General features: G+C 45.0%; 1 protein-coding gene and 1 pseudogene across 1 annotated transcript in view; one reads left to right on the top strand and one right to left on the bottom strand.

Annotated features, from left to right (window-relative positions):
• LOC122940414 (zinc finger protein 260-like) overlaps positions 1-24,500 on the bottom strand; it is a 492,103-nt gene that overhangs the window by 145,986 nt on the left and 321,617 nt on the right. The window lies entirely within an intron of this gene.
• LOC122940400 overlaps positions 11,223-24,500 on the top strand; it is a 200,868-nt pseudogene continuing 187,590 nt past the window's right edge.

The raw sequence follows: 24,500 nt of genomic DNA, 5'->3' as shown, positions 1-24,500 counted from the left end.
AGCTGTAGTAACTGAACATCACACATACACAGCTCTGCTACATAGACATGACAGAGACTCAGCTGTAGTAACTGTACATTACACATACACAGCTCTGCTGCACACACCCATACAACTATATGGAAAGGCATATTACACAGCTTGCAAATACATACAGCTCAGCTATACACATACAGCACTGCTACATAGACATTGTACGCATATTGCTGAACTACATAAACATTACACACATACAGCTCATTCATATAAACATTACAGCTCTACAGCTCTGCTACATACAGACTGGAATTACAAGCTACACAGCAGCGCCCTTCATTCATAGAGCAGCTAAACCTAGTCATGTGATTTCTGTGACTCCTCCCACACATGATCACATGCTCATGACATCACCACAGGTCCTTTACTTTCTCCTGCAGCACAGCCTGCTGCCTGACTCCTCCCACACATGATCACATGGTCATGACATCCCCACAGGTCCTGTACCTTCTCCTGCAGCACAGCCTGCTGCCGGACTCCTCCCACACCTGATCACATGGTCAAGACATCATCACAGGTCCTGTACCTTCTCCTGCAGCACAGAGAAGGACAGGCTCCATCCAGGTAAGAGGAGCGCTCCCAGCGCCGCACCTGTAAGGCCTGTTCACACCTGCGTTATAGATGCAGCACGGAGCAGCCTTCAGGACCTTTACACCTTCCCATACCTCCCAACTATGTAACCAGCAAAGAGGGACAGGTTGTGTGCACCAGGCCACGCCTCTAACTCCGCCCAAAACATACCTGTACACCGAATCCTAACCAGTCCCCTTAATGCCCCACATAGTAATTATTCCCCCTTCATGGCACCACACAGTATTTATGCCCACATTGTGCCCCCCCCCCCGTAATATGCACACATTGTGCCCCCCCCCCCGTAATATGCACACATTGTGCCCCCCCGTAATATGCTCACATTGTGCCCCCCGTAATATGCTCACATTGTGCCCCCCGTAATATGCTCACATTGTGCCCCCCGTAATATGCTCACATTGTGCCCCCCCGTAATATGCCCACATTGTGCCCCCCCCGTAAAATGCCCACATTGTGCCCCCCCGTAAAATGCCCACATTGTGCCCCCCCCGTAATATGCCCACATTGTGCCCCCCCCGTAATATGCCCACATTGTAACCCCCCGTAATATGCCCACATTGTGCCCTCCGTTATATGCCCACATTGTGCCCCCCTGTAATATGCCCACATTGTGCCCCCCCGTAATATGCCCACATTGTGCCCCCCCCCGTAATATGCCCACATTGTGCCCCCCCGTAATATGCCCACATTGTGCCCCCCCGTAATATGCCCACATTGTGCCCCCCCGTAATATGCACACATTGTGCCCCCCGTAATATGCACACATTGTGCCTCCTTCACAGAATTATGCCCACATTGTGTCTCCTTCACAGAATTATGCCCACATTGTGTCTCCTTCACAGAATTATGCCCACATTGTGTCTCCTTCACAGAATTATGTCCACATTGTGCCTCCTTCACAGAATTATGCCCACATTGAGACCCCCAGTAGTTTGCCCACATTGAGACCCCCAGTATTTTTCCCACATTGAGCCCCCCAGTAGTTTGCCCACATTGAGCCCCCCAGTAGTTTGCCCACATTGAGCCCCCCAGTAGTTTGCCCACATTGTGCCACCCAGTATTCCGGCCCCGCCCCCGCACAGACCAGAGGTGTGGAGAGCTGGGGAGGGATGATGAAGCCGATGTCGGCGATGGCTCTCTGCTTCATTATGGCAACTGTCTCTGCTTCCTATGGACTGTACTTTGTACTGTAAAGAGACATTTCCCGACCTCGGGTTCGGCTCCAAGGTACCACTCCACTGAGCCAGTACATTCTAATACTGTACTGAGCGCTCACTTCATACAGTATTCAAACAAAGTATTATGCAAATCGGCTTTGGATGTTTTATCTGAAGTCGATTCACTCATCCCTAGTTGTCACTGTTGTGGGGGAAGGGGGGGATCGGAGACCTCCCTGTTGTGGGGGCCGAGTCCACATACTGAACCTTCAGAAGGTTTCTCCACCGATCAGCCGTGCAGACCCATCTCTACACCATGTGGGCATCAAACCGCCATCTTTATTATGGGTGATGGTGAAATGACGGATAAACTGCGGTTAGATTTCCCCACATTATTATTCCACCTCTGTCTGCGGAGTCTTTTTTCCATCGGCTGCGCAGTGCGGCGGAGGTACTGCAGAGTGCAGGGCAGGGCATCGGGTAAGGCCACGTTAACACCAGAGAATGCCAGGAATCGGCCGGACAGAATATTCTGCGTGCAGCGGTATTAGTTGTGTAGAGGCCGGATCTCTGCCGGACCCCATAAGGCTACTTTCACACTAGCGTTCATGGGTCCGTTCGTGAGCTCCGTTTGAAGGAGCTCACGAGCGGAGCAGAACGCTTCCGTCCAGCCCTGATGCAGTCTGAATGGAGTGGATCCGCTCAGACTGCATCAGTCTGGCGGCGTTCAGCCTCCGCTCCGCTCGCCTCCGCACGGCCAGGCGGACAGCTGAACGCTGCTTGCAGCGTTCAGCTGTCCGCCTGGCCGTGCGGAGGCGAGCGGATCCGTTCAGACTTACAATGTAAGTCAATGGGAACGGATCCGCTTGAAGAGGTCACCATATGGCTCAATCTTCAAGCGGATCCGTCCCCCATTGACTTTACATTGAAGGTCTGAACGGATCCGCTCAGGCTACTTTCACACTTAGAAATTTTTCTAAGTTATTAATGCAGACGGATCCGTACTGAACGGAGCCTCCGTCTGCATTAATATGATCGGATCCGTTCAGAACGGATCCGATCAAGCGCAAGTGTGAAAGTAGCCTTATACTGAGCGGGTGCAGGCGGCAGTATCCAGCAGGGTGCACCATGTGACGGTAGGTGCACTGCCCATCATGTTATAGATACATTTCTTTAGATACGTGGGTTTATAAGGACATAACACATTTTTGTATTGGAGCCCTGATAAAGTGGTGGGATTTTCTGGTTGTGCAGTTTCTGTTGCAGCTGCAGTTATTTCTGAGCGATCCTTACAGACTTGTTCAGACTAGAACTGTATTTGACGCTGTTTGCTGCACGAGGTGCACATTGTATGATTGTAGCTGAAGGACACTGAGATCCGTGAGAATTAGTGACTGCCATAACCCACGAAGGTGCAGAGCGGTTCCTTATACAATACCTAGTGCACTGACGTGCTTGCCGCCCCAGTAGTTATAGTCCCCTTTTAGTGTCCTCAGAAATTATACTTTCTCACCCCTCCAATATACAGACCCATGTAAATAACACCACCCCTCCCCAGCCACCTTCACCACAGTCATATGTAAATAGCATCACCCTGCCCCAGCCACCTACAGCATTCAGTCCCATGTAAATAACATCCCTCTCTTCAGCCATAACAACCAGTCACAGTTAAATAACTACAACCCCCAGCATTACTCTGGCTCTCGCACCAAATCCTTCTCTTCACTTACCTCCCCTCATGTAGCAGACCTCGCCACTGCTTCTTCCCCAGGACTTCTCTTCACTGCAGAGCGCCATCCTCTCCTCAACTTGTCACATAATGGTGACATCATTGCAGGTCCTCTACCACTGCCTTCAGCACTGATCACATGGACTGTGATGTCATCACAGGTCCTTCAGCTCTTCCAATGCATTAGATTCAATTGTATTGCCGTCCTGAGGACGGCAATACATTAGTATCTATCTGGCAGGCAGTACATTTCGGACCTGAGACCAACATCTGGGGGCCCAGGCCCTGAATGTTTTAACCTAGAAACGCCTCGGCCCCTGCCCTTCTGTAAGTGTGATTTACTTCTCCTTATCTGTAAGCGCCGGAGCTGAAAACAAGCATAGTGTGAAGTAAGGAAATGGACATCACAGCAATACAGTGATGCCAGATTTCACAGAAGTGATATGTTCCCTGCTTCTTAGTGAAATGCATCTAGTTGTGCAGTTGACACAGGAAATAATACATTAGGGAAGCCCACAAAAGAAGCACAGCGATTATACAAACTTTATTGGAAACCAGCACCTGGATCTGAATACTTTCATATTAGCATGTAATTAAAAAAAATTGTGTAACCGTATATACAGGTATCAGTATAAGCGACACCTGCTGATTGTTCAGGAGTGTTTGGAGTTGGACCTCTACATTGAGCTCATATTGATGACCTCTCCTGAGTACATGCCAGAGAAACCCTTTAATGACTACTGTATTTCATCATGCTGCTTGTTAAAAATAAATCTATTAAACTACAACATCAGTGGTCGTGAGGAGCTGCCAAAAACCAAATCTGCCAACCTAATGTCTGTCTAGATAGTAAGAATAATCTTTATTTATGTATCGCCAACATATTCTGCAGTGTTTTATAATTACCCTAATTGGACCTGTAGAATCCTCCACTGCTCCAGCACTGAGGCTCCTGTGGTCTCCTTCAGTCTGTTTGCATCACTGCAGCGACGACATTTGTTGGAGCTCTGATGGCGGTATGTATATCACCTGACCATTAGGGCCTATGATGGTCTATAGCGGTCTTGTGCTGTTCATACTGGCATCACTGATGACGTCTTCTATTGGCTGTAGGGTCATGTGAAGGTGTGACATACCATGAAACTGTCTTCACCTTACAAATGTTTCATTCACTATAAAAAGAGAGAACACAACATCTACACTTTATTATCTCCTCCGATGTCTCCTCTTATTATCTCCAGTAATATTTTACATGGGATTTTGTAGGATTTTACATAATCTCATCTTCTCTCCATTCAGGTTCCAACAATATAGGATCCTCTCAGTGGAGATCTTCTATATAAACATCCTTCTCCTGATTGACCTGTCAAGGATGGATAGGGACAGGGACAAGATGGCGGAGAGGATAATAAATCTCACCCTAGAGATCCTCTTCCGGCTTACTGGTGAGGTGAGAGATTGTGATGATGTCACATTACATCATCTTATCTATGTTACTAACAGATGGACATGACTGGAGAGGTGAGGGACTCTGGAGATGTATGGAGTGATAGTTATTACTGTGTCTCTCCATAACCAGGACTACACAGTAGTGAAGAAGACCTCCAGTGAGCGCTGTCAGGACCCTGTGTCTGAAGGATGGGGAAGAACCCTGAGCCCAATCATGGGGCCTCCACCTCACCCCCTGATACATGAGGAAATCAATAGAGAGAAGATCCTAGAGATCACCAACAAGATGATTGAGCTGCTGACTGGAGAGGTGACACTGCTGGGAATGCTGGGACATTATACAGGAACGCTATGAAGGGATCTGGGTGATGACTGTATCATTGTGTTGTCAGGTTCCTATAAGGTGTCAGGATGTCACCGTCTATTTCTCCATGGAGGAGTGGGAGTATTTAGAAGGACACAAAGATCTGTACAAGGACGTCATGATGGAGGATCACCGGCCCCTCACATCACCAGGTAATAGACATGACTAAATACACGTCCTCTCATTATCTGTATGTAAGGGATGAATTCAGTCACTGGATGTGTTTCCTACAGTTAAGGAAGAGAAAAGAACACCAGAGAGATGTCCCAGTCCTCTTCTTCCACAGGAAGGTTCAGAAGAACATCACGATGTCCCACAGGATGATCAGGTAGATGGATATAGGGGCATCATGATGGAGGATCACCAGCCCCTCACATCACCAGGTAATGGACATGACTAAATACACACGCCCTCTCATTATCTGTATGTAAGGGATGAATTCAGTCACTGGATGTGTTTCCTACAGTAAAGGAAGAGATAAGAACACCGGAGAGATGTCCCAGTCCTCTTCTGCCACAGGAAGGTTCAGAAGAACATCACGATGTCCCACAGGATGATCAGGTAGATGGAGATAAAGTCTCATGAAATGTCCCCTATGATCTGTGGAAGACTGTGAAGATCTTGTGTTCAGTCTTGTTTTATCCACCAGTATTATATGTTCTTTTCCTTGTGTAATGAGAAAGGTGGAGATGGCAGGATTACAGCTGACCATAGACGTTACATGTTGTCTGGATCTTCTCACTATTTTCTGCCTGTACAGACTTTTAAGATTGCCTCTTCTGTGAACTGCTGCAGATTATTTGTGGCTGCACAAGAGTGGCACAACAGTTTTCTAAGAGGTCCTCGGCCGGGACCATACAATACTACAAATAGTCAACCATAGTTGTGCTCGAATTCTCAGCTTGAACATGAACATCAGGAGATAAATGGATCATTATCTTTAAGGGTTTTGTAGTCTAGGGTGGCAGTACCAAGGCCATATCACGGATTTTGTACTAGCACATCTAGATACAAGTCACCCTTCTTATGTGCATAGAGTATAATGTAATATTGTCAGTTGATTATTATAAAAGCTATGTAGGATTATTTTCATCAGCACATAGAATTCTAACTCACCATCAGTTTTCTAAAGTTGCCCCCACACACACTTCCATCAGGATGTAACGGATCTCCTAGCACCCCGACCAGGTACCTCCGTTGATGGATGCTCCCAGTACTTCCCGAGGACTCCAAGCACTCCGCTCTACACCAAAACCACCACAGGAGCCAGAAACAGCTCTTACAAGAGCTAGTAGTTATAGCCAGGGGAGTATAGCAAATCTTCAGCGTATAGCAAACCCCACACACATGAGACGAGGCTCTATGTTGAATGTAAAACAGCAACTCTTTAATGGGTTATTTTTAAGCCTTTTATGCAGGTCTCCTAGCAAGGGACACTCCCCCTGGGGCCCTTGTAGAAGACTGTGACAGTTTATATTTTAGCCAATCACATGCATTTACAGTATTGAAACCTTCCCAGCAATTGTACACAAAACCCCCTTCCCTCTGTCTGTAACACAATCAACAAAATACAATTACCAATAACACAAAGGCTACAACCCACATAGAATCCTCCCCTCTGCCTGTGATATAATCATGGTACACCATGGTTAACATAATCATCACAGGCAGGAGAATACACAATGTCCTCTGTCCTGGAGACAACCGAGTTGTAATTCAATTATCTCTCAGGACATAGGGCAACACCAATACACACAGAGAGAAAATGGAACAGACCTCACTACTCAACGTATACAATGTCCCACCCTTTACAATACACATAGACATTTAACATCCCAACATAGCACAAATTAGTCGTAAAAGTCTCTTGGGCCTGGCTGTACTCATGGCTTTTCTGTCCAAAACTGTTCCACAGATTTAAGCTGTGCGGCCGGTCTGTCTTCTCCTTCAAAGTTAGTATGGGCCATAATCCTGGGTCAAGAGGCTGGCAACCAGGCCCCTCCAAAACCCAGTGGCGAGGTTGGTTTCGCCACAAAGCACTATCCCGTGCCAGAGGTAGAATAGTGGTTCCCTGCCAAAAAAAGATGTCCAATGAGCAAACCCTCCCTACATGTTTCACCAGGGCACTGGCTTTATCAGGGGAGTTTGGGTTGTGCTAAGGGGAAGCTCAAGAACCGGCCACGTTTTATTGTAATTCTGCACCTGCCTTTTGTTTTCCCAGCCAATAGTGAAGCCCCCCAGGACCAGGGAACCATTGGAAAAGCAGTATAGGATTATTTTCATCAGCACATTTAACGTCAACTCGCCAGCAATTTTCTAGATGGTCAGATGCAGCCATCCATTTTGAACCTTTGATTATGGACACCTGGTCATGTGATCTCTAGTCTGACCTCCAGTCTGAGGCTTGCTGTCTCTCTCCTGTGTGGCTGACGTCCTGTGATCTACAAGATTACAGCATCATTTATCAGATCCCTCTGGAGAGCTCCCTCCCCACCAGCTGCTCCTCCTTGTCTTCTGTATGTCCCTAAACATATCATGCTGCTGAAGATATCATCTCTACATTATCCAATAAACTGGGGAATCATATATTTAAACGATAAGTACCTGAAATGATTACCTTCAGAATAAACATGAGCAAATAAAGGCTAAAGTAATCAGATCCAGTAAGACCCCATCAGTGGAGGAGATATTTCTCCACATCTAGGTTCTGACAGGGGTGTGTATGTGTGATCTGAACGTACCTCCTTCACCTGTCTCCTTCCCCCGCTTAGGGCTGTGAGAAAGGAGTAAGGGGAGACCTCAGGAGTGGTCACTCTCCACACCTATGTATGACTGCTCACTAAAGCGAGTATTCACAAAATCGAGTGCTCCTCTGCTATTTTGGAAGAATCCAGTAGGTAACCTGCAGCCAGACCACATAGAGACCACTAGACCTGGGACATATTGGGTAATCTAGATGCCTATAGATTCACCCTAAAATACTTGTGGATCAACCCCCCACCAGAATTTCATGTGCACTTTGAGCCAACACCTCACTCCAATATCCTATCAGATGATAGACATGATCTGTACATCATAACATAATAGTGACAGCGGGACCCCCATAGTTTAATGGATCACACTTGTATTTCCTTTTAGCATAAATAGTAAATGTTATGTTTTATCTCAATAAGGGTGACCCTGTACAGGGACTATTTTTTATTTATTTTTGTTATCAATCCTCTTATCAATTAATTTTTCGTCAAAATCCCCTCTACCGTGGAGGACGCATTACCGCTGCGGTCACATGTTTACAGTGCCATACGGTCACATGGTATACCTGAGCTGCTTCAACTGTATCTATACCATGTGACCGCATGGAACTGGAAACATGTAACCATAGTGGGGACGAGCGCTCCACGGTAGAGCCACCAACACTAGTAATGTATTTAGCAACGGGCAGTGAATGACAAGTTTAGGGACTGGACCACATGATCTTTGTGCAGGATTTACGCAGGGAAGAGAACGGAACCGGTGAATGAAGTACATTAGTGAGTTACATGAATATAAGGCCCTTCCCATAATGTGCAATTGCTCAGCATAGCAGCAGAATGCTATTTGGGGTGCTGTGCTGGCAATAAGCCTATGTAGCAACTTGAGGTTTTTGAGAAAGAAACGCTGTAAAAAAAAAAAAGAAAAAAAAAGAAAAGTTATAACTATGCCCTTACAGAGTCCATCTAAGTGAAAAAGTTTAGTTGCTCTATAATTGTGCCTGTCTATAAATTACAGAAAACACACTTGCAATTTTGCTAGTACTGTTTAATAATCTGTCTGTACTAAACCCCTGACTTTTCATTTATTCGCCTGGAAAAAGGGAGAGTACAAAACGAAAGACCCATGTCTCGTCCTTAGAGATGAGCGAATTTATTGAAAATTCGATTCGGCTGATTCTCCGAATTTCACGAAAAAATTAGCTTTGTGACGAATTACTCCGCTGCGAAGCGCATTTTGTTGTTGTTGTAAGTAGCAGGTGCAATGACCGGGAGCTGTGATAGCGCCGTCCCCATCATTGTACCCCCTCAGATGCCGCGTTCATACATGATCGCGGCATCTGAGTGATTTAATTTAGTTTTTATTCTTAATTTTACAAACTTACAGCCTCCATTAGATCGCGACGGGCCGGCCTCCGCCATCTTGCTTAAAGATCTCGCGCCGCACAGGATTTTAATCGAGATCTTTAAGCAAGATGAAGGCTGGTGGCCCTTCGCGCGCAAATGGAGGTCATAAGTTTGAATTTCAGGATAAATCGATTCACTGACACGAAGCACGAGGAAAGTCGGCTTCTAGGCGAATCACATTTATTCTGAAATTTGGATCGAATTCCACTTCTTGGGATTCGATTCGCTCTGCTCGTCCCCCCAGAGTTAGAATGTGGGTGGTAGCAGCGGTATCAGTACCGGCCAGGAGTAGTAGTAGTTGGCCACAGTTGTCCCTGGCTCATAAAAACTGCTAAATTATTATTGAGGACAAAGAGGATGGGATTGTGGACTGGGGGAAGTATGGGGGGCATTACTATTACTGAAGGCACTGTCAGAGGTATTATTAAACCAGTTGGGGGGGGGGGGGGACACTCATTCTATCCAATCATTTTCAGACTGTGCAGGTACACCCCCCTGTACCCTTACTGAAGGCTAATACCAATTCATTCATAACCTCTAGCAGGAATAATAAAGGAATGACACAACTCGGAGCCATAGGAATAGATTCCCCAGAATTGCTATAACATGGGGAATGCATGAAGCTATTAGAAACAGGCATGTCAGGAGCGATGACCGGTCCTCTTTAATACTGGTAACACAACCAGGACATTATTATTTCCGGTTGACATTTAACTAATAGGACACTGTAGGGGGCCTTACAGGCTGTTTATAGCTATAGGGGTTTAGACGCTGCAGGTTTGTGTAGTGATCAGCGGCAGTGTACTACAACCCATTCAGACATATAATGGGGAGAGTGGGGGCCCTATCCAAAGTTTGCCCTGGAGCCCTTACAACTCTAGTTACACCACTGTGTCCTTATACTATAATCAGTGATAATCAGGATGATCTAGTGATGATAATCTGTTCTCCCCTGTCCTTTTGCAGTAAACAATGATAAGCAGGGTGTTCTAGTGGTAATATAATAGATAATCAGTTCTCACCTCTCCTGTCCTTATACTATAGACAGTGATAAGCAGCGTGTTCTAGTGGTGATAGATAATCAGTTCTCACCTCTCCTGTGTTCTCCCCTATCCTGATACTATAAACAGTGATAAGCAAGGTGTTCTAGTGGTGATAGATAATCAGTTCTCACCTCTCCTGTGTTCTCCCCTGTCCTTATACTAGGTACAGTATCTTCATGCCTGCAGTCATCCCAAAACTTCTAGATAGAACAGGCAGACAGCATTAAAGGGTTTGTTCAGGAATAAGTAACTTTTTACATGTGTCCGCATCCTCTACGATGGAAAGAGTCATACGTACCTGCTACCCTCAGCTCTGGTTATGTGTGCCAGCTCCTGTGTGCCCATCTTCCAGTAAATGTTGTTTGCTTCCTCGCCGGCACAGGCATGGTCACCTGCTTTACTGCTGCCAATGACTGGCTTTAGTGGGGATGTGTCTCTTGTGGACATGTTACCCCTGAATCCAGGCATTGGCTGCAGCAGAGCAGATGATTATGCCCATTCCTAGGAGGTAAACAAGCCATGGACCGAAAGAACTTTGGCTTACCAGCTTCACAGTCCTGGGGCGGCCAGCAAGGGCAACAGGTGCACAAACAATGTAATGTTATATACACACAATGTAATGTTAGGGATGGAATATAAGGGCTACTCTCCCTGCATTGTAAACTGGTTGGATTTATACAGGAGACCTGCAGATATTTGGGTCAGATAACTCCTGCTGTCCGGTCATTTTTGGTCATCATTCTAATTACTGATCTTTTCAGGTCATATAAAACCTTCCACACGACTTCTCCAACCGTCTGATGACTTCTACAATATTTCTTTCACAGCTTGTGAATCCGGGTGAAGATCTGAACAATATTACTCCTACAGAGACATATGTGAGGGGCGATGAGCAGAGGACAGAGGACATTCCTACAGATAACCGCCCAGGTGAGTAGTGACCACTAAGTAAAGCAGAGAAGACATACAGATTCTACTCCTTCACTGGATGATACAATTTTATGTTACATTTTTAGGTTCTCTTTTCTGTCAGCTTTTTCAGCATTATATTCACTGATTCAGCTAAAATTCTAATTAAATATGGATGGAAATGTGACAGCATTATAGGTGATATACAGTATGTATATGATACATATAGTCCATCCTCAGGAGAGGTCATTAATATCAGATCTGAGGCAGATTCAACTCCCGGCAGCCTTGTCGGTCAGATGTATGGAGAGGACACAGTGCTCTGCGCGCTCTTAGGCCTCTTCCTGGCCATGAAATGTGACGTTTATCGGTCATATGGCCTAGGCACAGATTAGTCCCATTCCAGTGAATGGGTATGAGCTGCAATGCCAAGCACCGCTACTATTCAACAGACTGCGCTGTGCTTGGTAAGCTGTGAGGAGGCTTTGTATTAACTGGAGCTCTGGTGAGCACTGAGGCTTCCTCAGACAGCTGATTGGTGGGGATACAGGGATCTGACCTCATATTGGTGACCTATGCTGAGGAAAATCTTGGAGAACCCCTAATGATTGCAAATTATAAAAAACGGAAACAAAATATGCAGAATATTCAGCTTGTATAACGGTGTAAATTTGGTGTGCCCTCAAAATAACTCCACACACAGACACTAATGTCTAAACCGCTGGCAACAAAAGTGAGTACACCCCTAAGTGAGAATGGCCAAATTGTGCCTAAATTGGCAATATTTAGTGTGGCCACCATTATTTTCCAGCACAGCCGTAACTCTCTTGGGCACGGAGTTCACTAGAGCTTCACAGGTTGCCACTTGAATCCTCTTCCACTCTCCCATGACGACATACGTCTTTTTTGAAAAGACAACCTCTGGATATGACGCTGAGCATGTGCACTCAACTTCTTCGGTCGACCATGACGAGGCCTGTTCTGAGTAGAACCCGTCTTCTTAAACCAGTGTATGGTCTTGGCCAACGTGCTGCAGCTCAGTTTCAGGGTGTTGGCAATCTTTTATATCCTAGGCCATCTTTATGTAGAGCAACAATTCTTTTTTTTCAGATCCTCAGAGATTTCTTTGTCACGAGGTCGCATGTTGAACTTCCAGTGACCAGAATGAGCGAGTGTGAAAGTGGAACCTGTGTTCTCAAAGGGAACCTGTCATGTGGATATTTGATTATAATCTAACTAATTATTTGCAATCATTAACTACTAAAAAGTACCTTAGATGTATTCACTTACTGGTGTGACAGATGGTTACCTCATAATATACACACAAAGATGCCGCATGCCGCATGCTAATGAGCTGATTCGAGTCCGGCGTGATGTCATTGAGTCCAGCGTATATTTAATTCAGAGCTATAGCCACTCCCCTGCCCACCTGCTGCTGATTCATATGGAAAATAACTGTCATTCAGCAGCAGGTAGGTGGGGAGAGTCAGTAGCTCATGAATATTCATGACTCATCATTATCAGCTGGAGCTTTTCAATACAAGATGTTGGCAGATTGACTGGGTCAATTAAAGAAAGTGACCCAGCATTTTGCTAAGAAAATCAGTCACTTATTTATGTTGCCCTTAGTTAGGACACCATAAAACTAGTGACAGGTTCCCTTTAAATCACTGTATGGTCTTGGCCACCATGCTGCAGCTTGCAATTGGTGATTGTCGGGTACCCTACACCAGGTGCTTATCTATGTCCTCCTCAATGGACATCCTCCTATCCCTAACAAAAACAGAGCAGATTGTTGCTTCCACTTCTACCTCCTTTTATATGTGCAAACTGAAGCATTGCCATGTTGTCTTAAAGCTGATGAGCTTGGGCGAGAGAAGCTTCATAGATCAGTTGGTAATCTGCATCAAGCAGCAAGTTTCCTGCTGGATTTCTCTTCTCCATCTACAACTGGACACGTGGTTGGTGACAATGGCAGGAACATTATGGCTGCACTTTATTTGGGGGAAATAACACATGTTCCCTGCATGGCGCACATCATACATTTATGGTACATCAATTTGTGGAAAAGTAACGTGACTTGCAGATGGTGTTGGTCATGTCCAGGGGACTGTCCAGCCATTCTTATGTGGCTAAAAAGGCCCTTCTGAACTTGAAGTGACAAAATGGTCTGCCTTTGTACCGTTTGAATTCCACCTTACATATGGTGAAGCGTTGCTATGAGCAGTGTAAAGAGATTAGTGATTTACATGATGCACGAGACCACCACAGCAGAGCATATGTTATTTTGAGTGCAGGCAGTGTCAGTTCATCAGGGACATGTGTCGCATACTCAACCCCTTTGAAGAGGCCACCAGAGTAGGGACAAGCATTAACATGGCATCACCCTGATATTTATATTTGTACAAATGCTCACTCTGATACAACAAGGACTAGAGGAAGAACCACAACCTTCACAGCTTGCTGGGGATCCTGTAGCTGATAGGAACCTGGACGGACAAAGTCGCATAAAGGAGGAAGTGGAGGAGGAGAAGTTTGTGGTGCAGGGGGACATGGAGTTTTCCCAGGCACAGCTAAGGAAGGAGGTTGGCTCTCGGTATGATAGATATGCTGCTGATGATGACGACGACATTGGCCACAACCAACCGTTTTCAATTGCACCATATTGTGTCAGTGAACACGGATCCCCTCCCATTGACTTACATTGTAAGTCAGGACAGATCTGTTTGCAAGCAGCGTTTTGGTGTCCGCATCCAGAGTGGAATGGAGGCAAACTGATGCATTCTAAACTGATCCTTATCCAATCAGAAAGCATTGGGGCAAAACTGATCAATTTTTCCTGAAACGGATGGAATTCAAAACGCCAATGTGAAAGTAGCCTGAGAGTCATACATAGATTATCAGGCCAATGGAAGCAGGGTCGAATTTATTTGTTTTCTCTTCTGACTGATTCTTCAGAATTACACCTGAACTAATTTATTGAAATGCATTTCATCTCTAGTGATACTTTTCATATTCTTTGGGTGGTGTGTACAGTATATATGAATCGCAAGCACTAAAAGGGGTTGACTCATCTGAGACAATGGGGGCATATCACTAGGATATGGCCCCCATTGTCTGGTAGGTGCAGGTCCAACTGCTGGGACCCTTCACCTTTATCGAGAACAGACCGGGCCAAAGTGGTGGCTGGAGGACTCTGGTCTGGCCACCACCAAGCGCTCTCCCCATAGAAGTGAATGGGAGCGCACTGTGCATGACCGGCCACCGTTCTCATTTACGTCTATGGGCCTGACGGAAATAGCCATGCTAGTGCCGAGCCAGTGCTGCGCATATACAGTACATCCTCCACCACTTTCGGGGCTCTGTTTAGGAGATAGGTGCTGGTCCCAGCGGTGGGACCCGCACCTACCAGACAATAGGGGCATATCCTAGCAAATTGCCCCCATCGTCTCAGATGAGACAACCCTTTTAATATAAATGCATGAAAAAAGGAAGCTGTTATGGTGTGGGCCATGCAGTTTGTTTACTTGAGAGTGACAGGACTGAGATTTGGAGAGACCTCGGTGTGCACAGTGTCCTAGCTGCAGTGATGATGTTCGGGTCACAGGATTACTCTTTGGCGCTATATGTAGTTATGTAATCGGGAAAGGCTGTAGGATAAGGCTACATTCACACAACAGTGAAAAATGGCACACAGCTGGTTTTTTTAGAATTAAACTCATTGGCGCTATTCACATTGCCATTTTTTTTAAGGCCAGTCATTTGTGGTTTTGAAAAATGGGACATGTCCTATTTGTGGCCATTCTCACTGCCAGATGGACCCCATTTAAATCAATGGGACTATTTTTAATGGTAATTTAGACAGGAGAGCATCCATATAATGGCCGTTTAAAATGGGCACACTAGTGGAAAATGGCCTTTTAGGGGTTAAAATAAAAATAAACTGCCTTATCCACTTGCACGCACAGAGGCATTCGTTCCTCTCTTGGTGCTGAAGGATCTGTGCTACCTACTTGATGATGACATCACCATGCTCTCCCAGCATTATTACTTAGGGGCACGTGGGGACATCATCCCACTGAGAGTGTAGGTCCTTTAGCACCAAATGAAGAGAAACTTTTCTCTACGTGAATGAGAGGAGTAATTTTATTTTCCCATAAAAACAAAACCCTGCGCATTATTAACATTATTAATTATTACTGATGGGGGCCACCCTGGGGAACATTACTACTAACTGGGGCCACTATGGGGGACATTATGTATACTGCAGCAGTGGCGTCACCAAGGGGGGGCCACGCCCCCCCCCCTACATCACGCTGTGCCCCCCCTACATCACGCCGCTCCCCCCCCCAGCTCGGGAGGGGGGGGGGGCGGCGGCCGCAGGGCACAGGGAGATGAGTGCCTCCATTGCGCTCATCTCCATAGTCATCTGTATCGCCATCCTCAGGACAGTGATACAGATGCCTGTGCTAGTGCGGCAGGGGAGGGAGAGGCGTGTCCCTTCCCCTTCCTCTGATAGGCTGCAGGCCTATGCCCGCAGCCTATCAGAGGCCAGCGGAGGCGGCGCAATGACGTCATCGCGCCGCCTGAGCCATACAGCGCAGGACATCGCATCGCTGACATGGAGGTAAGTATTGGTATTTGTTTTAGTTTTTTGATATATACAATAGTTTTATAGGCGCATTAGGGGGTTCTTGTTACTGGCACATTGAGGGGCTCTAAGCTCTTGTTACTGGGCTGGCACATGATAGGGGGGCTCTTAATGGCACATGGAGGGGCTCTTGTTACTGGCACATGGAGGGGCTCTTGTTACTGGCACATGGAGGGGCTCTTGTTACTGGCACATGGAGGGGCTCTTGTTACTGGCACATGATGGGGGGCTCTTGTTACTGGCACATGATGGGGGCCCTTTACTGGCACATGATTGGGGGGCTCTTGTTACTGGCATGTGATGGGGGGCTCTTGTTACTGGCACGTGATGGGGGGCTCTTGTTACTGGCACGTGATGGGGGGCTCTTGGTTACTGGCACATGGTGGGGGGGGGGCTCTTATTACTGGCACGTGATGGGGCACTTATTATTGGCACTTATTATTGGCACATTATTGGTGGGCATCTACTGTGGCGTATTTTATATGGGGGGCTCTGTACAGTAGCATTTTATACTGGGACACATTATGGTGGGTACTATGGGGAAGTGGGGAGAGGAGTACTATGAGGTCATCTACGGGGGCACTAAGAAGGGGTATTTTATACTTGCAAATTATGGGGGACACTGAGGGCATCTACTGGGGCACTATATATGGGGCATTTTATACTGGTACATTATGGGGGGCACTAGGAGAAAGGGGGGAGAGGAGCACTATGGGGGCATTTCCTGGGGGCACTATATAGGGGTATTTTATACTGGCACATTATGGGGGCACTATGGGGACATTAGCTCAACTGGTGGCATTACAAGGGGGTATTTTTGGCACTGTCACATTATAAGGAGAATTGTTTCTACTGGGGGGGCATAATGGTGGGCTTTATTACTCCCCCATGGTATGATCCCCTAGTAGCAGCACCAGCCTCTCCCTGCTCTGCTGTCCCTCTGCCCCTTCTCCAAATCCTTATCATGAAATCTTTCTCATTAGGATAAAACACAACATAAGCTCCGCTGAGCCCCCGGCCAAAGTGTTAAAGTGGTGTCCGAGATTCCCAATGGCCAAGCCAAATAACTGTAAGTTTTCATGTGAAATATGTTTGTTATACACATATAGCATTCACTGTGCCACACAATATACAGTATACCTCTACACGGTGTAGTCTGTTCTATAAGCACCATTGTTTTGTGGAGGCAGACAGAAAATAATCTGGAAGTGCCCCTCTCGTTCGGTAACAACTAACAGGCAGTGCCTGAAGGCTGTAGCCTGGCCCAGTTACCGAAGCTAGCTGAGTGGTGTAAGGTTAAGGTACTAGTAGAGATGAGCGGCCGCTGAATCCGGATTTAAAGTTAAGGTCACTGAAGGATATGGATTACAGTTTAGAAATGTCAAATGTACACTCCTGTGAGCGGCAGGGTGGGGTATCTGTGGATGACACTGTTATAGGGAGGGGGATCTGTGGATGACACTGTCATGGGGTGGATCTGTGGATGACACATATAGCATAAGATGCTATATAAGGCATGTGTCATCCACAGATCCCCCTCCCTATAACAGTGTCATCCATAGGCAACTAGGAAATATAGAAATCTGAGTGATTGTTTTTTGTTTTTTTTTAAACCACAGACAGCAGGACTTTTTTTCCCTGTTGCGGTTTTAGGTATTGGGTAAAGTATCGCAGCATTTCTAAGCATACTTGTGTAAATGTATCGTTGTTATAGCTGCTCCCCCCCCCCCAAAAAAAAAAAAAAATAATTTAAAGTTAGATACGCCACTGTACTGCAGGGATTGGTAATTAAATAAAAAAAAGAAAAGAAAAATCCTCTAAATAATCCTCAAATAATGGTAGTTGTAAATGGATGCAAAACATCCAGACGACCAAGAAAGGGATGCAAAAATGGCCTTGAAAAACTGAACATGTCCGTTTTTCATGTTGTTTTTTTTTGCTGTTGTGTGAATGTAGCCTTAAAGGGAACCTGTCACCGGGATTTTGTGTATAGAGCTGAGGACATGGGTTGCTAGATGGCCGCTAGCACATCCGCAATACCCAGTCCCCATAGCTCTGTGTGCTTTTATTGTGTAAAAAAAAAACAAGTTTATACATATGCACATTAACCTGAGATGAGTCCTTTCCCTGAGATGAGTTATTTTTTTTTTTATACAATAAAAGCACACAGAGCTATGGGGATTGGGGATTGCGGATATGCTAGCGGCCATCTAGCAACCCATGACCTCAGCTATATACACAAAATCCCAGTGACAGGTTCCCTTTAAGAGGTCATACAACAAAGTCTCACCATTGACCACCACATATTTCCTACCTGCCGGTCAATAAAGACTCCAAGATATCATGACCCAGGTGACTAACTCTGCATGTTATCAATAGTAATTATATCTCAAGGAAAAAAACATGTTGAGGAGCTCCCCAATGGCCAGTGATGGCTTACCGTGCTTACTACTGGCCAATTTAATCTCCTCCCTCCCACCGGGTCCAGCTGCTGTATCTGTCATCCATTATAGTCCAGGTCTCATTCCCCGGCCTGCACTCTCCCCAGCTCAGCAGGAGAGATGACGTCATCACATCACGTCTGCCGCTGGGAAGAGCACGATGTGCTCGGTATTACTTTATTAATTTTATTCATAGTACAGAAACTTCACTGATGTAAAGGGGACACTAAGGGACAGTACTATTGTAGGGGTGCACAAAGGGGACATAACTACTGTGTGGACATTCTACTGAGTGGGGGCACTTAGGGAGCATAAGTACTGTAAAGAGGGCACTAAGGAGGAATTTCACTGTGAAAGGGACACTGAGGGGAGATAACTATTGTGTGGGAAACTAAGGGGTCATTTAACGCCTCTTGTCCAGTGCTAGGAAATGTTTTATTTATAAATCACTGTTTGGGTGGGGGTTGCAGGGAAGTTGCTCAAGGTGAGGGCCAACCATTTCTAGTTATGCTTCTTGGGTCTACTATTAGATTGTGGTCTGTTTGGCCACCACTGTTTTAGTCAATTCATACTTGAATTTTTTACGCCATGCCTTGTACTTTTCTGTGGATTTTTTTTTTATATGGAAATGTTATAAAATTTCAATACAATTTTATGGTATATTATTAATCAATAATATAATGTTTTATTCTTGGCAGATGACTGTACCAGGAACTTAGAGAAACATCTGATATCTTCAGATTTTGAAGTAAATGAATGTGGCATCACACGGGATACATTTGACGAGCATGCCAATATCCAAGATATACCCTCATCCAATCACAGCCACAATGCATCATTTGATTCTTTTAAACAGGTCCGATCTTCTGATTCATCACAGACTGTAATACAGAAAAGTCGCCGAAGAGGTGTTAAACATCAAAGAGCTCATGTAAGAGGGAAGCCATTTTCATGTTCAGAATGTGAAAAAAGTTTTAGATTTAAATCTCATATTGTTAGACATGAGAGAACTCACACAGGGGAGAAGCCATATTCTTGTTCAGAATGTGGGAACAGTTTTGTCCACAAATCAACTCTTGATGCCCATCAGAGAATTCACACAGGGGAGAAGCCATTTTCATGTTCAGAATGTGGTAAATGTTTTAATCGGAAATCAGTTCTTGTTATACATCAGAGAAATCACACAGGGGAGAAGCCATTTTCATGTTCAGAATGTGGGAAATGTTTTCACCAAAAATCACATCTTGTTATACATCAGAGAATTCACACAGGGGAGAAGCCATTTTCTTGTTCAGAATGTGGGAATTGTTTTAAGAATAAAACAGGTCTTGTTATACATCAGAGAAATCACACAGGGGAGAAGCCGTTTTCATGTTCAGAATGTGGAAATTGTTTTAAGAATAAAACAGGTCTTGTTATACATCAGAGAAATCACACAGGGGAGAAGCCGTTTTCATGTTCAGAATGTGGGAAATGTTTTAAGCAGAAACCAACTCTTGTGACACATCAAAAAAATCACACAGGGGAGAAGCCTTTTTCATGTTCAGAATGTGGGAAATCTTTCAAGAATAAATCAGATCTTGTTAGACATGAGAGAATTCACACAGGGGAGAAGCCATTTTCATGTTCAGAATGTGGGGAATGTTTTAAGAAAAAATCATCTCTAGTTAGACATCAAAATACTCACATATAAAAGAAGCCATGTTCATGCTTAGCCCTTTAGTGACCACCAATATGTGTTTTTTTGTTGGTCACTGTCTTTATTCCATCAGATACTCCTTTTTACAGGGAGATAAAACAGCACTTTGCTTTCAGTTACCGAATGTAGCCGAGGGCTTGGAGCGATGATTAGGACCGCTGTGAGATCTTCTCAAACAAGCATGGTCTCCTGTATTAAATGAATACTGATAATCAAAGGACAGATTCAGTTAAAAGTGAAACTAAGTTTTATATATTGTAGGAAGGAACAAGGGGCCGTCATTGATAGTGGTATGTGTCACCGAGTTTCCTGAGGTGAGGTAAGAGCCGTTTTTTCTCAAGTGTCAGTATTGCAGATTGCCGTCTGACACTTAAGCTGTTTAGTATGGCTGTAAAGCTGACCCGAGACGGCTTTTACTGGGAGTAGCCAAAGTTCTGGGTGGGTTGCTACTCCCCACGTTCCAGGCTGGGTCTTGGCAGGCTTAAAAAGCAGTCAATCAGGTGGTGTGGATTTTACCTCCATCTAAAAGTGAAGCTGTGGAGCCCTGTGTGCTGAAAGCTAAAGACTGCAAACAGGCGTGCAGGCCGCCTGGAAGACTGCCAGGGAACTTTTCTGTGGCTGAGCATTCAGCCGGGTGTGAACTGACACCTAGTATTCCAGGTAAACACTGTTTTGTTTTGCTGTGTATGCACAAGCACAAAGATTGTTATGTTTTGCTGAGTGTGAATACAACACTGAAGTTTGATTTACAACCTGGTTCCTTGCCTCTATACTGCGTCCGCTAACCTGTCCACCAGAGCAAATATCCAATATATATATATTCTCTAAACAAATGTTTGGTGAGAGAAAAAAAAAATTGCTTCCCAAAGTTACCACCCAGCCTGTGTTCGGGGCCCCTCCATTCCTGTAAAACTGCAAATAAAGGAGCCTATGTGAATGTCCAAAAATAGAGCTGGATTCCCACAAGAGCTGGTGTCCAGACATGTGGAAAAAGGGGCATCATTCACACTTGTAAATGGCCAGTTACTTGCAGTCAAGTGGAATGACAGACAGGATGTCTGCAGGCTATCCACTGAGCATGAGGGGACAGCACAGGGGTAGTAATAGAGAGAGGGGCACCACTGATAAGAGTAAGTCTGTCTGCGTGACACATCGTAAATCTATGGAAGTAGTGTGTCTTTCAACCATACCTGGTGAAGCACAAAACCAGAGCCTGATAAAAAAAAAAAAAAAAAGATAATGATCTACCTATTCCATCCCCGGTCTGTTCTACCCCTATATGTATTTGTAACATTAAAAAGAAATGGGCATTACATCAAATATGGACTTGTCAAAAAACTGTCAGCTCTAGTCTTACTGGACACATTTCATCAGTAATGTGCAAGTTCTCCCAACTAGTGACCTAGGCTAGGATTACCTCATTACATAGAAGCCATTACTCAGCCTCCTAAAGGTATACCATCTTAACCACCTCAGCTCCCCTAGCTTAAACCCCCTTAATGACCAAACCACTTTTTACAATTCTGCACTACACTACTTTTGCGGTTTATTGCTCGGTCATACAACTTACCACCCAAATGAATTTTACCTCCTTTTCTTCTCGCTAATAGAGCTTTCATTTGGTGGTATTTCATTGCTGCTGACATTTTTACTTTTTTTGTTATTAATCGAAATTGACCGAAATTTTTGCCAAAAAAATACATTTCCTTTCTAAATTTTTCTCTAAATTTATTGTTCTACATGTCTTTGATTTAAAAAAAAAAATTATAATTATTGGTTTGGGTAAAAGTTATAGCATTTACAAACTATGGTACAAAAATGTGAATTTCCGCATTTTGAAGCAGCTCTGACTTTCTGAGCACCTGTCATGTTTCCTGAGGTTCTACAATGCCCAGACAGTAGAAACACCCCACAAATGACCCCATTTCGGAAAGTAGACACCCTAAGGTGTTCACTGATGGGCATAGTGAGTTCATAGAACTTTTTCTTTTTTGTCACAAGTTAGCGGAAAATTATGATTTTTTTTTTTCTTACAAAGTCTCATATTCCACTAACTTGTGACAAAAAAGAAAAACTTCCATGAACTCACTATGCCCATCACGAAATACCTTGGGGTGTCTTCTTTCCAAAATGGGGTCACTTATAGGGTATTTATACTGCCCTGGCATTTTAGGGGACCTAAAGCATGAGAAGTAGTTTGGAATCCAAATGCGTAAAAAATGCCCTGTGAAATCCTAAAGGTGCTCTTTAGAATTTGGGACCCTTTGGGCACCTAGGCTGCAAAAAAGTGTCACACATGTGGTATCGCCCTACTCAGAAGAAGTAGGGCAATGTGTTTTGGGGTGTATTTTTACATATACCCATGCTGGGTGAGAGAAATATCTCTCTAAGGCCCCTTTCACACGTGCGTTGTCCGGATCCGGCGTGTACTCCACTTGCCGGAATTACACGCCGGATCCGGAAAAACGCAAGTGAACTGAAAGCATTTGAAGACGGATCCGTCTTTAAAATGCGTTCAGTTTTACTATGGCAGCCAGGACGCTATTAAAGTCCTGGTTGCCATAGTAGTAGTGGGGAGCGGGGGAGCAGTATACTTACAGTCCGTGCGGCTCCCGGGGCGCTCCAGAATGAGGTCAGAGTGCCCCATGCGCATGCATGACGTGCCATGTGATCACGTCATCCATGCGCGTGGGCGCCCTGACGTCACTCTGAAGCACCCCGGGAGCTGCACGGACGGTAAGTATGCTGCTCCCCACTACACTTTACCATGGCTGCCAGGACTTTAGCGTCTTGGCAGCCATGGTAATGTTAAAACCACCCTAAATTAGGGCATTTTAGATACACTATGGTGTTCCAGATCAATGTACCCCCCCCCCCCAGGGGTTAATATCCACGCGTGGCTGAGAGACTGAACACTGACACAGAAGTTGGTCAAAGCAATCTCTAACTTTAATTACATGGGGTAAGCGTATATACATTTTCAGAAGAGGGCAGTCCTCACTGAGGCTAAAACATTGTTTCATTGGTCAAAAAGGAAGAAGAGATAAGAGAGAGAAGATAGCACCCTGGCTTCTGCGCACTGGGTCCTACTTTGGAATGTGAACTAATGTAAACATCTGGTTACCATCGCCATTTTGTAATGGAGTTTATTCTAACAAGAATACTGCCTACGTCATATGTGACACTTCAAAGAGGTGCTTCTCTAGGCAGTGAATAATATATACATATCATCAAGCCATATGATTGGCTTACGCATTCCACCACACTCTATGGGACACCTGTAGAAAGATGAGAAATCAGACACTTCCCACAGCACAGCTCTTTGCCCCCCTCTCTCTCCTCTCCAGTCTTGAAAAAAAGAGGGGGGTGGGTGGGCACTTGGAAGTAGAAAAAGTTAACTCATTATAATCCTAGATATACAAAATATAGAATAAAATTCACACATCTTTAACAGTAACCATTCAGAAAAAACTAAACGTCGGAGCCAAAACGACTTTTAGCTTAAGGCCGGATCCGGATTAATGCCTTTCAATGGGCATTAATTCCGGATCTGGCCTTGCGGCAAGTGCTCAGGATTTTTGGCCGGAGCAAAAAGCGCAGCATGCTGCGGTATTTTCTCCAGCCAAAAAACGTTCCGGTCCGGAACTGAAGACATCCTGATGCATCCTGAACGGATTTCACTCCATTCAGAATGCATTAGGATAAAACTGATCAGGATTCTTCCGGCATAGAGCCCCGACGACGGAACTCTATGCCGAAAGAAAAGAACACAAGTGTGAAAGAGCCCTTAGTCAACTTTTCCAATTTTTTTATACAAAGTTGTCATTATAGAGAGCTATTTCTCTCACCCAGCATGGTTATATGTAAAAAGACACCCCAAAACACATTGCCCAACTTCTTCTGAGTACGGCGATACCACATGTGTGACAGTTTTTTCCAGCCTAGGTGCGCAAAGGAGCCCAAATTCCTTTTAGGAGGGCATTTTTTAGACATTTGGATTCCAGACTTCTTCTCACGCTTTAGGGCCCCTAAAATGCCAGGGCAGTATAAATACCCCACATGTGACCCCATTTTGGAAAGAAGACACCCCAAGGTATTCTGTGAGGGGCATGGCGAGTTCATAGAAGTTTTTTTAATTTATTTTATGGCACAAGTTAACGGAAATTGATTTTATTTATTTTTTTCTCACAAAGTCTCTCTTTCCGCTAACTTGTGACAAAAAGTTCAATCTTTCATGGACTCATTATGCCCCTCAGCGAATACCTTGGGGTGTC

Source organism: Bufo gargarizans, chromosome 6 (genome assembly GCF_014858855.1).
Source record: "Bufo gargarizans isolate SCDJY-AF-19 chromosome 6, ASM1485885v1, whole genome shotgun sequence".
Taxonomy (NCBI): Eukaryota; Metazoa; Chordata; class Amphibia; order Anura; family Bufonidae; genus Bufo; species Bufo gargarizans.
The sequence above is the reverse complement of the archived record's forward strand: the minus strand, read 5'-3'. Positions and strand labels throughout refer to the sequence as shown.